Below are 16,329 nucleotides of genomic sequence, written 5' to 3' on the forward strand. Positions count from 1 at the left end.
GCGGCACCCCCTACCGCCATCCTGTTCATGGCGGGTTTCCCGCCATGAACAGGATGGCGGTAGGGGCTGTCAGAATCCTCATGGCGGCGGAGCGCGCTCCGCCGCCATGAAGGATTCCCCCGAGCAGCGGTAAGTCGGCGGGAGCCCGCCGACTTGCCGCTTCTGACCCCGGCTGAACCGCCGCGGTCAGAATGCTCGTGGGAGCACCGCCAGCCTGTTGGCGGTGCTCCCGTGGTCGGTGTGACCCCCCTAGTTTCTAAAGAAAAAGCGTTTTTTGTTTTGCTAATAATTTTGGCGCCATTTGATGAATCAGCACAAAATTTCCCCAAAAACAACGGACGGCACTTCAGTTTCTGTCTGGAAAGTTTTGACATGATCCGTCAAGTGGGGGCCAAGAAGAAGGAGGGGTCCCATAACACATTTTCCACAATCATTTTTCCATAGGAAAAGTTGAACAGCGATAGCACCAAAACTACTGAACAGAATTGCACCAAATTTGGCAGAAAGGTAGCTCTTAGTCCAGAAAGAGATCTTTTTGTTATTTGGTGTACATTTGTTCAGTACTTTTTGAGAAACTAAAGGAAATCCAAATGTGTATATATTGGCACATGAAGGATTCACAACCCCTTACGATCTTGTGCTCAGATGTGATTGGCTGGCAACACTTCAAAAAGGAAGTGTTGTTAGCCACGTTGGGACTCGGCTTGGGCCGAGTCCCAGAGAAAAATATGAAAAGAAATAAAAGGGGCCAGGATACACACATCCTGATCCCTTAGGTCTGGTGCTGGGGTCCCAAAGGGACCCCACCCCGGGTTAAAAAGCAGTTTTGTTTATTTAACTAATAGAGTCACAGTGGATCTGTGGAGTTGTGTTTTGTTTTTTGTAAGTCCCAGCGTGGGCCAAGTCCTGGGGGCATTCTGCTAATAATGCAGGGCCAGGGGGCACCTGGCCTCTTCCTGCTGTCCTGGGGACCACCACCTTCCTGGGGCTTATGATTAATATGCCGGGGAGGAGCACCCCCGGTTCCCTAGGGACCACGACCTTCACAGGGCAATCAATAAATAAACTCTAACATCCCTGTAAGCTTTTTAAAGTGAATTTCTAAGGTTTGTTTTCATTCTATTTCCTATTATGTCACTGTAACCTTTTGCTTTTTCAGCAAATTCGAATGATTTTTTTAACGCACAGTAATTTAAATTACTATATGTTAATCCAAACAGTGCGCAGTGGAGGTTGACTGCAGAGCAGGCCCTTTGGCCAGACCCCGCAGCAAAGCTCCACCACCCAACCCCATGCCGTGCACAGACTTCGGAGAGAGTGAGAGAGATAGATAGATGTTTAGGGTTTGAAGAATGACATACTTAGGAAGAGATATTTCAGGACAAATTGAAAAGAAGAATGCATTTGTCTATTAAAAAGAGTGAGATCACCTTTCAGTATGTACCCAAAATATTTCAAGTTGAAAAGAAACTAGGGCAGGAAAATGACCACAGTCTCACCTAGACTGGAACCCTCAACCTTCAGTGTGAGGGTCAGAGAGCTTAACCACTAGACTAGAAGTGACTGCTTCCTGTGCTTTCTCCAGACGTATGATATTCATCCCACAGATTTTGATGGGAAAAAGACTTCAATGTTCCATTACTAGAAATGTTTAACAGTCAAAACACTTGAAAATGAACAGACACACTACCATGAGATACTAGCATTTAAACTTTCAACCTACTAAGTGACAGTCCAAGAGCTTTACTATTTGGCCAGAAGTGTCCCTGGTCTGTTGTTCATCAAAACGTAACGATACCATTTGAACCCAACATGTTGCCTGTGTGACACTTTGAAGTTATTGCATAGAGAGTTCATTGCAATACCAGTCTCTCTCTCTTCCATCTCTTTAAGGGATGGAAGAGAGAGTGACAGGAACGGGGGGAGCATAAAGGCCCTTGCGGTCCTAGCCGGCTCTCCGCATCCTGCTGGAGCCGGCATTGAAATAGCAGCTCCCTGCTTTCAGGAGCAATCTTTTCATCTTTTTCCCTGCATGCATATATGCAAACAGATGAAAACTCCGCTTTCTGCAAGCAGGAGCTGTTTGACAGCTCCCACTTGCAGAAAGTGGAGTTATGTTTGCTTTTGCTTGGTGGGAGCTGTTTTGCCCTGGGGAGGTGGCAGTCCGCGAGACTGTGGGGGGGCTGTGCAGCCCCACTGCATCTTTCTTTATCATTGCCCCGGGGAGGTGGCGGTCCCTGGAGCTAATAGAAACCCTAAGAGGAGGGCCTGTGCATCTCTCTCCTTTTTCAATGCCCCTGGGACCTGGCCCACCCAGGGGCTTTATTAAAACAAGCATGCTTTATTGCTCTGGAGGGGGTCAATCACGGACTCCAGCACCAGAGCTAATGGGTCAGGGTGTCCCTACTGTGCCCCTTTTCTTATTTTTTACCTTTTTTTCTGGAACTCGGCTGAAGCTGAGTCCCAAGATGGCTGCCACCACTTCCTTTTGAAGTATTGCCAGCTAATCAGAACTCAGCACAAGACCGGGAGGGTTCACTTAGCCTTTGCCTCCCTCAATATACAATTTCTTTCCCTTAACTCCTCAAAAACTACTGAATGGATTTACACCAAATAACAAAAAAGTGGCTTTCTGGACCAGGAGTTACCTATCTGCCAAATTTGGTGTAAATCAGTCCAGTGGTTCAACCGCTATTTCTGTTCAAAACCACTATGGAAAAATGCATGGGGAAAAAGCATTTTGTGACCCCACTTTTTCTCGGCCCCTGCTTGATGGATCACCCCAACACTTTGCAGACAGCAGCTGAAGTCAGCATCGTATTTTATTGGAACATTTTGTAAAGATTCATCAAATGGCGCCAAAGTTATTAGCAAAACAAAAAATGATTTTTCTATAGAAACCTGGTCCTAGCTATAACTACCACTAGGTAATACATATATATATATATATATATATATATATATATATATATATATATATATATATATATATACATATATATATATATATATATATATATATATATATATATACATATACATATATATATATATATATACATATATATATATATATATATATGCAAACTCTGGAGATGACTGTGTGTGCTAGGAAACACAGGAGTACACACAAGCAATACATGGTAAGTAAATGCCAGTACCCATTCCTGCAGTGTAGCAAGGTTGCTTGCTGTGTAGTGTTGTGTGACTGTGTGTCAGATATGACCCCTTGGCCACATGAATGCACAAATTGCATTCAATACAGCACTGCAAGGCAGATTGGCGTGATGACAAAGCTAATAGAAGACCAAACTAACATCACTTTGTCAGGAACTATGTGCTAAGTAATGGCTAGAGGGGAATGCAGGCACCCTGGTGACATGGTGCAATGTTCTCAGTAGTAGTGTCAATAAGTGAATCTTACATCAATATAGCTATGATATGAAATAAGCCAAGCAACATGGTAAATGGGGGTCTTTCCTGTTCTCACTCTTTCAGCTAGGGCAGGTGAGCAAGCTGCGTAACTGCCTTGCAGTGTGTGGTATGACACAAAAATGGCCCACTTGTCACACAGTAGTTGTGTGAACAATGTACAGATTTTGCCATTAGCAAAGCATCAGCAGAGTAGCTTGCCTTCATTACCTGTTACTAACGCATGTTTAACTTATCTATGTGTAACATAAAGTGAATTAAAATAAGGTCTGTTTGTCGCCAACATCGCTAATGTTAACATCAATCATAGATCATCATTAGCATATTACTATTTAATTGCAGAGGGACGAACAAAACCTCCTGTCTGGCAGCCTGTCCTGAATGACCAGCCTGTTGGTGATGGCATCCTGCCCCCTCCCAGGGAGGATGACACCTACTAGCAACTCCTGGACTCCATAAAATCTCTTTTTACGGACATGGGAAAGGAAGACAGCGTTGCAGTGTCGCCAAAGGAATCGCCACCCACAGGAAATGCCCCAACTGCCAGTCCAAGCCCAACTGTGGACTCTGAGGTCCCTCAAGTTGTCATCCAATGGCAAGTAGTAGGAGTCCAAAAGTGGATGGTTGATGAGGTGCCCTCCATAGAGACATTGTCACATTGCTGAGATGCCATCAGACCCTTGTCAGTGCTGTGCTGCCTTCCTTGCTGGCACCAACAAATGCTGGCGGGGGCAGTGAGCCACATCTTCGGTCTCAAATGTGTGTGTGGCTCAGATGCCTCCCACACAAACACCACCAACTGCAAGGAAGAAACAACACCCATCAGAGGAGGAAGATGTGAACTTCTCCAATTTCCACAGGAGAACTGCCACATAACATTTGTCTGTGCCCCTGGCCAGTTCCTCAGTGGTCCTGTGACTATCATCATGCCATCTCCATTGTCCTTTTTGTTTGTGCACTTGTTACTCTTATCCACTTATGGACTCTTGAAGAGGCCTACTTTCCCTAATGACAATCTGCGCATCTTCACTGAAATTCTTCTCATCTCTACATCCTTTGCACACTATCTTTGTTGGTGTTGGTGCCCTTAACACTGCTAACATGCTCATGCTGAGTCATCCACATTAGTCACTGCCACCTGCTCTCTATGGATATGCACTAACAACAAGTATATACACTGCAATGTAATAATAAGTAATGGGTTGTCTCCCAATGGAAAGTCCGGGTGTGACAATAAGGTGCAGATACATTACTGGTACACAGTCAAAAGCCCTTACTAAACACACAAATGTCTATCCTGTTACGAGTGGGCCCTGTGAGGCATGCGAACCAATAACACTGTATCACTCATCCACATATATCTAACTCAGTGAACATGTCAATGTGATCAAACACATATGACAGCCTCAATGATAACATTGAATGGATCCTAAAGTACATAAATTATCATGATTGCACTGATAATATGCAAACACTCATGCCCAAACACCTTCTGATTTTGCATCATACTTGTACTTGGATGTCAGTATGAAAGAAAGACAAGGGTTTATTGTTGGGGTTCTGTGTCAACCTATGAATGGTGTAAAAAACTATACCGGAAAACATTGGTTAAATGTGTTCCTCTGCCCCTGAGAGGCCTCATATGTTTTGCTGGTGAGTGTAACCACACATGATATATATTGCACAAAGTACACATATTGCTGCATAGGGGTCAGACCACAGAACCCGGAACAAAGCAACACTTCCCCGGGGAAGAGGATATGGGAGACTCATGTGCTTGAAACGTAACAAGTAGTCAGATGAAGTGACATGCATGAGGTGCCACACTTAGCAAGTAGTCAATGTCAATGATGATGTATGTACTTCATGCAGGGGTGGATACATTCACGATTTGAATCCGGCCAACAACAATGACCCACATTCACAATGGTGCAAGGGTGCGTGTGGTACTAGCAGTCACCACTGGTTCTCAGCGCATCCTGGAAACTGGAATCTGTTGTCCCAAAACTATAACAACCATACTTGTATTATCACCTTCATACAGTAATATGCTGCCTGTGTTTTTTGCTGTGAGTAAAATTTCCAACAGAGGCACACTTACATTGGCTAAATTTTACAAATGCTCCACACTTGAGTCAATTGTCAGGTAGACTATCAATTTGCCATAGGCCTCTGACAAAACAACATTTACCTACGATGCCTGCTGGTCAATAGCCACATCATGTACTCAACTCAACTTACTCCATTCTAGCAACTCAGAAATATCAAATGATGACGAAATAGTGAAAGTATAAAACTATTTATTTATGAAAAATATCTAACCTACCTACACCTTTCTAGCCTAAACTAACTAACCTTAACACTACCTTACACTATCCTAATTTACCCTAAGCTAACTACACCTACCTAGCCTGCCCTTCCTAACCTTAACTCTAGCGTACACTATCTTAACTTATCCTACACTATCTTAGCTACTGTACACAAATGACAAGTTAAACATCTACACCCCACCCTTCTTAATACACATACATCAGCACAATACAGAAAACAAACACATCCTAAACATACACTACCTATACATGTAAATCTGAACAAATATATATTTCTTTTGGAATTTTTTTTTATATACATTTGTATAACACACACTAAACATCAACCCCCAACCACTTAAACATCTACCTGTCTAAAAACACTCCTAAAAAACTACTACTTAATTAAACCTAAAAAACACTATTCCTATACGAAATCCTAACCTACACTATGCCTAAATAACTATAACTATTAATCAATATGTTAAATAATGGGGATAGGGAAATGTTCAAGGGAGAGTACAATTTACACACTGATCCACTCCATGGCCTCCTGCAGTGTGAGCATAATGGCATGAAGGGTTCCCAGCTCACTCTCAATGCCTGCCACCCAGATTTCAAGTTTCCGAAGTTCTTTCAGGGCCAGGGTCTCAAATAATGATTCTGTGGCAGGGGTTGGTTGTATGGCCTGTGTGGCTGGCACTAGATGTGCAGAAGATGGGCCTGGAATGGCCTGGTGCACATCCGGTTGCTGTTGGACACTCTCCTGTTTTTATTTTTAGCCTTGGACTGCCTTTGTTTTTCCCAGATGTCTGCATTCCATGTTCCTGCAGCCTTCCCTTCTTTATACATGGCCCCCATCTTCCTGCAGGCCTTGGAAACAAGACATATATGACGGTAGTGCTCCAAACTGATGTAAAATTGTTTGGCCCTTCATCTGTCATGTTGTCTAGGGAAGTAAACGGATAATGTATCAGCTAAAGTTGGAAATCTACATGATGTCTGCAATAATAGGCTTACATCGTCATACTATTACATGTGGCAGGCCAGCCCAGGACGAAATATTGAGAAAGAGATATGAACAATACACCCTCTGTAAAATACATCTCAAGTGCTGGCTATGTAGGTATACGACATGGAAATGTAATCACAAATGTACTTATAACCATATCATTCCTGAAACTGAGTTGCAAGCATGATGATGTTTCCACATGGAACAGCACACATGGTTCAGATACAGATATTTTGGTGTTGCATCATGCAACTGGGTTTGTCATTAGCCCCTTTACATGTGTGAAATGTGTTAAATTAAGCGAGTCAAGTTAGTGTGTCTCTGCGTTGCATTACTCATCTGGAAATGCACAAGGCAACACACATTGCTGTCTTAACTGACTCAGTGTCAGGTACTCAAAACATAAATGGAGTGTGGGTACCTACCTCCTGTAAGGCATAACTGATTTCCACTTCACCAATATAGACTCATGCCAATTCCATGGAATTCTAACATAAAGCTTCTGGTTTACAGCTGTAGCAACACCATGTTGTCCTTCACATACCCATATGTCTGTATACATATTTTCCCAAGGCTGCTTTCCTCCCCACACAATATGATTTATGCAATGCATGTCAGGAGTGTGTGCATGCATGCTGTAATTCTCATCTTTACAAGTAATTTGTGGTGTATGATGTAGGAAACCTTACCCCATGAGTCAAGGGTGATAGCATTGGTGCTGGCCAGTATAAGTTGCCCCCGCAGTAAGTGAGCAGTATAATGGGCTGTATGCTGCTGACACTGCATTCCATTACAAGCTAAGGAGGTAACCTAAACAAGGCCAAAGGATGACAGTTGCTTTGTTACCAAGTGTAGGAAAGGATGTTCTGACTTGTTTACCTACCAGTGAGTGACCCCTCAATTAGAGCATTTAGGGCCTCCTCTAAACCTGACTCTTTGCAAAGAAGCCAGTGACCCATTCTGATTTGTTCTTGGACCAAAAATAGGCAGTACCCTGGGATTACACTATGTGATCAGATTGCCCGCCAACACGTAAGGCTAGACAAGGAGCACATTGGCCCATCCATGAACTTCGATTGTGTGTGTCTTTTTCACACTACTGAAGGTTGCTCTTGGTCCTCCTTTCATGTCCTGAAAAAGACCCGCCAGTTAGGTCTTTAATTGCCACACCCATTATCATGGACGAAACACCGACGACATAACTCTACAAGCCTGGATTATTCTCTTATCATCCTAAGGATAGATGTGCTTTGATTGATCAGCCTCTTTCTCATATGGATGTAGGTGGTCGTTATGACATTGACGGTGACTGTTAAAGTGCTGGTAATATTGCCAACAGTCTGACGGTAATTACCGCCAAATTATGACCATGGCGGTGAGAACTCCCATAGACAGCCAATGTACCACACCATCCACCAGGGAGTTAACACCACGCACCACGGCGGTTGCCACCAACAGCCAGGCGGAAGACAAGGTACTGCACACCATATTATGACACTGCAATCTGCCACGATTTAAGGGGCGGTACCAATGCCATCAAAAGCCTGGCGGAAACACATCACAGAAGACCAAAGACTCACCAACAGAGGCACAGAGAAGATCAACGCCATAATGGAACCAGAACTGCAAGTCTTACCAATGCTCTTCTACGTTATGCTCCACCTGGAACACCAACGCCGGCGAAGACGATGACGGTGAGTACAGCCGCCTAGCACACAAGGGAGGGGGGGAGGAAAAGGAGAGTGATACACACATGCACAACACACACCATTCACACACACACCATACACACAACCAGCTGCAGACAAAAAACAATGGCAAAGGACCCATGTCATAATAATGCAAGGACTACAATAAGGCAGTACTGAGAATGTATTGAATGGGAACAGCCACCATATGAACCAATTGGATAACAATGAGATATGTACAATTGTCCAGGAAGGGCCAGTGCCCAGTCCAAAGTCCAAAGGGCCCACATGAACACAGGGCACAGTCCAAGCCCCAACTTGTTTCCTGACAACATCCGCACAGAACTGTGCAGTGCCATCATTTTTGAAGTGGGCAGGCACCTCAGCTAAAGTCGGGAACTTGCCCACTTATTCTGGAGGGGTCTCCATGCCCATTACCCTTTGCCGGGGAGTGCAAGGTCAGTGTCTCTCAGGTGGGGTATTTGCCCACTGGTTCTGGAGGGGGCTCCATGCCCATTATCCTTTGCTGGGGAGTGCAAGGTCACAGTCTTTCAGGTGGGGTATTTGCCGACTGGTTCTGGAGGGAGCTCCATGCCCATTATCCTTTGCTGGGGAGTGCAAGGTCACAGTCTCTAAGGTGGGGTATTTGCTCACCTGTTCTGGAGGGGGCTCCATACCCATTACTCATTGCTGGGGAGTGCAAGGTCACAGTCTCTCAGGTGGGGTATTTTCCCACTGTTCTGGAGGGGGCTCCATGCCCATTATCCTTTGCTGGGGAGTGCAAGATTACAGCCTCTCAGGTGGGGTTTTGCCCACTGGTTCTGGAGGGGGCCCCATGCCCATTACTCATTGCTAGGGCATCATTTTGGAAGTGGGCAGGCACCTCAGCTGATGTCAGGAACTTGCTCACTGGTTCTGGAGGGGGCTCCATGCCCATTATCCTTTGCTGGGGAGTGCAAGGTCAGTGTCTCTCAGGTGGGGTATTTGCCCACTGGTTCTGGAGGGGGCTCCATGCCCATTATCCTTTGCTCTGGAGTGCCAGATCACAGTCTCTCAGGTGGGGAACTTGCCCACTGGTTCTGGAGGGGGCTCCTTGTACAGCAGTCCCCCGAGGGTGGCCTACATGCCCTCTGCTGGAGGTGAGGGCTGCATTGTCTCAGCTGGAGAAGAGGGCTCCATGACCACTGTTGGTGGTGGTGGTACCCTGCCAGTCTCTGCTGGAGGTGAGGGCTGCTGTGTCTCAGCTGGAAAAGGTGCCTCATGGGCAGCCTCTGCAGGAGGTGAGGGCTCCTGTGTCTCAGCTGGGGAAGGTGCCTCCTGGGCAGCCTCTTCTGGAGGTGAGGGCTGCTGTTTCTCAGCAGGGGATAAGGGCCCATGGCCACTGGTGGTGGTGGTGTTGGTACCCGGCAAGCCACTGCAGGAGCTGAAGGCTGCTGTGTCTCAGCAGGGGAAGGGGCCTCCTGGGCAGCCTCTGTTGGAGGCGAGGGCTGCCCAGGAGTCTCAGCTGGAGGTGAGGGCTTCTTCCCTTTTCTGGCTGGAGGTGAGGGCTTCTTCCCTTTCCTGGCTGGTGGAGTGGGATCCTTCACCTTCCTGGCTGGTGGAGTGGGATTCTTCCCCTTCCTGGCTGGTGGAGTGGGATCCTTCACTATCTTGCCTCCACAACTAGGAGGTGCCTCCACTGTCCCCATGGACTGTTTGGCTGAGGTGCTGGGCTGTGTCGTTGGGATCCTGCCCTTACGGGTGCAGGATGGCAGGAAGAGGGAGGGAAGTGGTCAAGTTAGCCAAGGAAAAGCTTCTTAGGGACGGTGGGGTGGGATGAGGAAGGAAGGATGGGAGCAGAGGTTGAGGGAGTGGTTGTTGGAGGTATACGTCTGCTGGACTTGGGTGCAGATGCATGGGCAGTGTGCTGATGTCAGGTGGATGGCTGTTGGGTGTCTGAGTGCCTGTGTTTGTGTCCTTTAGGAAGGGGGGACAGACAGAGTGGGAGAGGACACAGGAGACGAAGGGATGGATGTTGTGGAGGTGTCTGCTAGTAAGGAGTGTGTGCTGCTTGGTGTGGTGATGCCGGTGGTGGATGTTGAAGCAGTGCATGCAGGTGTGAGTGTGGACGTGACTGTGAGGGAGGTGGAGGAGGAGGAGGGGGAGACAGTGGAGGCAGTGGATGTGGTTGTGTGTGCAACTGTCTGTTGTTTGTGTGAGTGCTTGTGGACTGAAGTGTGGTGCCTGTGTTTGACTGTGCCACTCTTGTCTGATGTCTTGTGTGCATACTCGTCTGTCTGTGTGCATGGGATGGGTTGGGGTTCAGGAGACTGGGACTGGGAAGTGGTAGTTGGAGGGGAGAAGGTAGGAACAGGGACAATGGCTGCCATCAGAGAGGAGGCCAGAGCCTGAATCGATCTTTGTTGGGCCGCCTATCCACAGTGGATGCCCTCCAGGAATGCATTGCATTGCTGCATCTGGGATCCCAGCCCCTGGATGGCATTCACAATGGTTGACTGCCCTACGGAGATGGATCACAAGAGGTCAACTCTGGTAGCTTGGCACTGAGCAGTCAGGCTTAACTTAGAAGGCAATGTGTGAAGTATTTGTGAAATAAATTATACAATAACACCATATAGCACCACAAAAATACACCACACAGTGTTTAGAAAAATATATAATATTTATCTGGATAAATGCAGGTCAAAACGATTAAAATGCAATAAGTATATGTTGAGATATCACTGAAAAGTGATATAAAGGGGGTTATTCTAACTTTGGAGGAGGTGTTAATCCGTCCCAAAAGTGACGGAAAAGTGACGGATTTACCACCAGCCGTATTACGAGTCCATTATATCCTATGGAACTCGTAATACGGCTGGTGGTATATCCGTCACTTTACCGTCACTTTTGGGACGGATTAACACTCCTCCAAAGTTAGAATAACCCCCAAAGTGTCTTAAGTCTTTTTAAAACAAACAAAGGCCCTCATTACCACCCTGGTGGACTGTGCAATGAGGGCGGTAGGACCGCAAACAGACGGCGGTCATTACCGCCCCATTATGACATTGGCGGTTTGGCATATGCCAAACTGCCAATGTACTGCACCATCCGCCACAGCTGTAATGACTGCCAGGCTGGAGACAACAGCCTCCAGCCTGGTGGCTGGCACTAGTCCACCGGCGGTATCATGACCCCGCATACCGCCATGGATTTCATGGAGTTTTGAACCGCCACGAAATCCATGGCGGTAGGCACTATCAGTGCCAGGGAATTCATTCCCTGGCACTGATTGGGGTCTCTTCCTCCCCCCTCCCCCTCCCCTGAGTCCCCCCCAACACCCACAACCCCCCTACCACCCCTCAAAGGTAGTAGGACCCCCTCCCCACCCCCACCCCTGACCCCCATAGACCCCCACAAACATACTCTCCACCCACCCTCACGCACGCTCACACCACTAACACACATACACGCACACATACATGCACACATACATACACAGAACATTTCCCCTACCCACATTACACCTCCCGCATACATACACACTCTCACACAACCCCTCTAAACACACACACGCACACCCCCATGCACGCACACACCACACAACATCCCCCCACCCCCCTGCCCTGACGGACGATCACCTTAACTGTTTCGGTGGTCCTCCAGGAGGGAACTGGATCCAAGGGGGTTGCCCGCCACCAGCACCCCGTCACCAGAACACCGCCACGCCGAATACTGGGACGTAATTTGGTGGGCGGTGTTCTGATGACGTGGCGGTGACGGTGGAGCAGTCTCCACTACACCGAAGACCGCCAGTTTGGCTGCTGGCGGCTCTCTGTCCAAAAAAGGGTGGAGGGTCGCCAGCAGTCAGTGTTGGCGGTCTTCGGCCCGGCGGAACCTCTGCGGTCTTACGAAAAGACCGCAGAGGTTGAAATGAGGGCCAAAGTCTCTATCAAGCACAAAGTACCTGGTTTGCGTGAAAAATCTCTGCAAAGAATCACAGAGGAGGAGATGCGTGGAAACAAAGGGGTGTGTGTCGATTTCTCAGGCTGCACACGGCAATGCGTCGTTTAGTTTTCACGCAGGGACGGCTGTGCGTCGATTTCCGGCACTCGGTCGTGGATCCTCTTCGGGTTGCAGGGTTTTCAGACGCCCCAGGGATGATGCATGGATTTCCGGCTCTGCTAGGACGAAGTCACAGGAGCTGCGTCGATCCGGTAGGCATTGCGTCAAATTTTCTACTGCACGGCAGGCGCTGCATCGATTCCTCTCTGGAAGTCGGGCTGCGTCGTTCCCGCTCACCTGTGCGTCGATCCGGTGAAGCCGTGCATCGAATTTCCGGTTGCTACGCTGGCACTGCGTCGATCTTCTTGTTGCGAAGTTGAGTGTGTCGTTCCGGTTCAGCGTGCAGTGAAATTTTCACCCTGGTGAAGGCTGTGCGTTGTTTCAGGCAGGCTGTGCGTCGATTTTCGCCGCACAAGGAGTCCTTCTTGCAGGAATGAAGTCTTTTTGGTCCTGAGACTTCAGGGAACAGGAGGCAGGCTCTATCCAAGCCCTTGGAGAGCACTTCTTCACCACAGCCAGAAAGCAGCAAGGCAGCAGGGCAACAGCAAGGCAGCAGTCTTTCACAGAAAGCAGACAGGTGAGTCCTTTGAGCAGCCAGGCAGGTCTTCCTGGCAGGATGCAGGTTCTGGTTCAGGTTCTCTTCTCCAGGAAGTGTCTGAGTTGGTAGGGGCAGAGGCCCTGTTTAACTACCCACATGTGCTTTGAAGTGGGGGAGACTTCAAAGAGTGGCTTAGAAGTGCACAAGGTCCCCTTTCAGTTCAATCCTGTCTGGCAGGGTCCCAGTAGGGGGTGTGGCAGTCCTTTGTGTGAGGGCAGGCTACTGTCCTTTGACATGTAAGTGTCAGGCCCTCCACCCTCCCAGCCCAGGAAGACCCATTCAAAATGAAGATCTATGCAAGTGAGGCTGAATTTCCTGTGTTTGGGGTGTGTCTGAGTGAATGCACAAGGGAGCTGTCAACTAAGCCCAGCCAGACGTGGATTGTAAGGCACAGAAATATTTAAGTGCAGAGAAATGCCCACTTTCTAAAAGTGGCATTTCTAAAATAGAAATATTAAATCCAACTTCACCAGTCAGCAGGATTTTGTATTACCATTCTGGCCATACTAAATATGACCTTCCTACTCCTTTCAGATCAGCAGCTACCACTTAAACAATTTATGAGGGCAGCCCCACTGTTAGCCTATAAAGGGAGCAGACCTCACAGCAGTGTAAAAACGACATGTAAACTACATAGGTACATGTCCTGCCTTTTGCCTACACAGCACCCTGCCCTAGGGGTTACCCAGGGCACACCTCTTTTAAATGCCAAGTCGAATTGACAGTGAAACTGCACACACAGGTCAGTGCAATGGCAGGCCTGAGACCAGGTTAAGGGGCTACTGAAGTAGGTGGCACAATCAGTGCTGCAGGCCCACCAGTAGTGTTTAATCTACAGGCCCTGGGCACATATAGTGCACTCTACTAGGGATTTTAAATAGCACAATTGGGTATGATCCATTGTTATCATGTTTAAAGGGAGAGAGCATATGCACTTTAGCCCTGGTTAGCAGTGGTAAAGTGTGCAGAGTCTAAAAACCAGCAAAAACAGTATCTCAAAAGTGGAGGGAGGCAGGCAAAAAGTTAGGGGTGACCACTCTATGGCTGTCAGGTCTAACAAATAGCCTCCTCACTCAGGGCAGCAGGGCTCACTGGGGCAGGGCCTGAGGTGCCTTCGGCGAAGGAGATGCCCACCCTCCTGGGTGAGCGGGCACGGGCAACTCGTTGAGGGGCCACTGGGAGGACGGTGCTGGTACGTGGTGGCGGCTGTACCTGTACCTGCAGCTGAGGGTGATCACAGAGGTGTCCGCCACCACCAGGGAGCTTCCGTCGGAGGAGGAATCAGAGACTGTGTTGTCACCTCCTGTCTCCGCCGTGGTGCTCCCCTCGATCCTCCATCTCAATGGTTCCCTCGGCGTCAGTGGGCCCTGCCTCCTGGGTCCTGTGGGATGCAGCTCCCTCCGTCGCCATTGCCCCTGCTCCTCCGCCAGATGATGCTAATGCACACATGAACAGGATGACAGAAGGAGACAGGGGGGAGGGAGAGAAAGGGAGCACTGGGTCAATTACAGCACCAACACTACAGTTGGCATTCACAGCACCGTGACAGAGAGGGATCAGGATTGAGCACTATGCATTGCACTGGCATTGATTTGGCTAGATGCCACAGCAAGATGATGGCTGAACACTGCCAACTGCACACCTCCTGGGACATACAAAGCCCTGACTGACATGGAATGCAAACAAGCTAGATTACCTGCATGAGCCATACACCCATTACTTTTGAGCTGAATCACGCTGCAATGTCTGGCCTGACATTAAGGGGCACCCAGTAACTCACACCCACCACCCGGATCACATGCCACCTGCCAATTATTGTTGTAACGCCCGCTGTACTCACCCCTTTGTGGCTGCTGTGATGCCCTCAAGCACCCATCCAGATCTGGCTAGGCCACCGCCAGAATGTGGGCCATCAGGGGGGGTCAGATTCCGATGGGCATCCCTTCCTCATTGGGAAGCCAACCCCAGCTGTGCCTCTGCGGTCTTCCGTGCCCAGCATCTCAGGTCCTGCCACCTTTTCCGATAGTGGGTGCTCTGCCTGCTGTAGACCCCCAGGGTCCCCACGTCCTTGGCGATGGCACACCGCAATCCCTTCTTTTGATGGGCGCTGACCTGCAGAGGTGATACAGACAGGAGGACACCGTTACACATACAATCCAGCCTGTCTCACATATGGCCCACCAATCCTGTTTCCATCTCCATTGGCACACACATCGCCCGGCGCCCACCATGTACACTACCACCAAACATTCCCCCCGATGACACAATCCTTGAGCACACATCTCCATGCATTCTTCCCACATGCATCGTGCCCAAGGTGTACTCACCTGTTGGTTTGGAGGCCCATACTGCAGTCCATACTAGGGTAGGACCCCATCCACCAGGTGCTCCAGCTCCATTGAAGTGAAGGCAGGGGCCCTTTCTCTGGTCACGCGGGCCATGGTAGGTTCCAGACACAGGTCACAGCAGCACATGTAGTGTAGGTGTTGTCCTCTGGAAAGTCAGGAATCAAGTGAGGATTGAGATAGAAAATGGCGATCACGTCCGCGGCGATGTACACTGTCGCCGCCGGCACTGATCCCCATTGGCACCTGTACTCCATAGAGACCCATATTACCCAATGAGGAATAGCTCAGCGGTGCAAGACCGCCTTCGGCCACGACGCCCAACGTCGGCAGAGTTACCGCACTTCCACCTGTCCCTGGATCCAGGACAGGCCGTCGCCATTTCATGGTGGCGGACAGCAATCAGATTATCCATAACTGCGTCATTGCCTAGAATTGCACGTACATTGCCATTCACACTGTCCCATCACATTAATGCTGTATGTACACTGAGGTGGTGGTTCCATAGTTCAAATTGTGACAGCCTATTCACTCTTGTGTCCCTTACATACCTACTGCTGCAGATGAATAGGAGGAGGAGACAACCCCCCAGTGTACAGACCCCTTGTGGACTTGGCTACGCTGGAGGACAGGCACATTATACTCACCTATAGACTGGGCAGGGCCACAATCACAGAGCTGTGTGCCCAATTGGAGCCTGATCTGATATCAGCTATCCGTCATCCCACTGGGGTTCCCCCTCTTGTGCAAGTGCTATCAGTGCTCCATTTCCTGGCAACTGGTTCTTTCCAATTGACAGTGGGCTTGGCAGCAGGAATGTCAGAGCCAATGTTCTCAATCATGCTGGCAAGGGTACTGTCTGCCTTGGTGAAACACATGTGCAGCTATATTGCTTTCCCCC

Source organism: Pleurodeles waltl, chromosome 3_2 (assembly GCF_031143425.1).
Source record: "Pleurodeles waltl isolate 20211129_DDA chromosome 3_2, aPleWal1.hap1.20221129, whole genome shotgun sequence".
NCBI classification, from domain to species: domain Eukaryota; kingdom Metazoa; phylum Chordata; class Amphibia; order Caudata; family Salamandridae; genus Pleurodeles; species Pleurodeles waltl.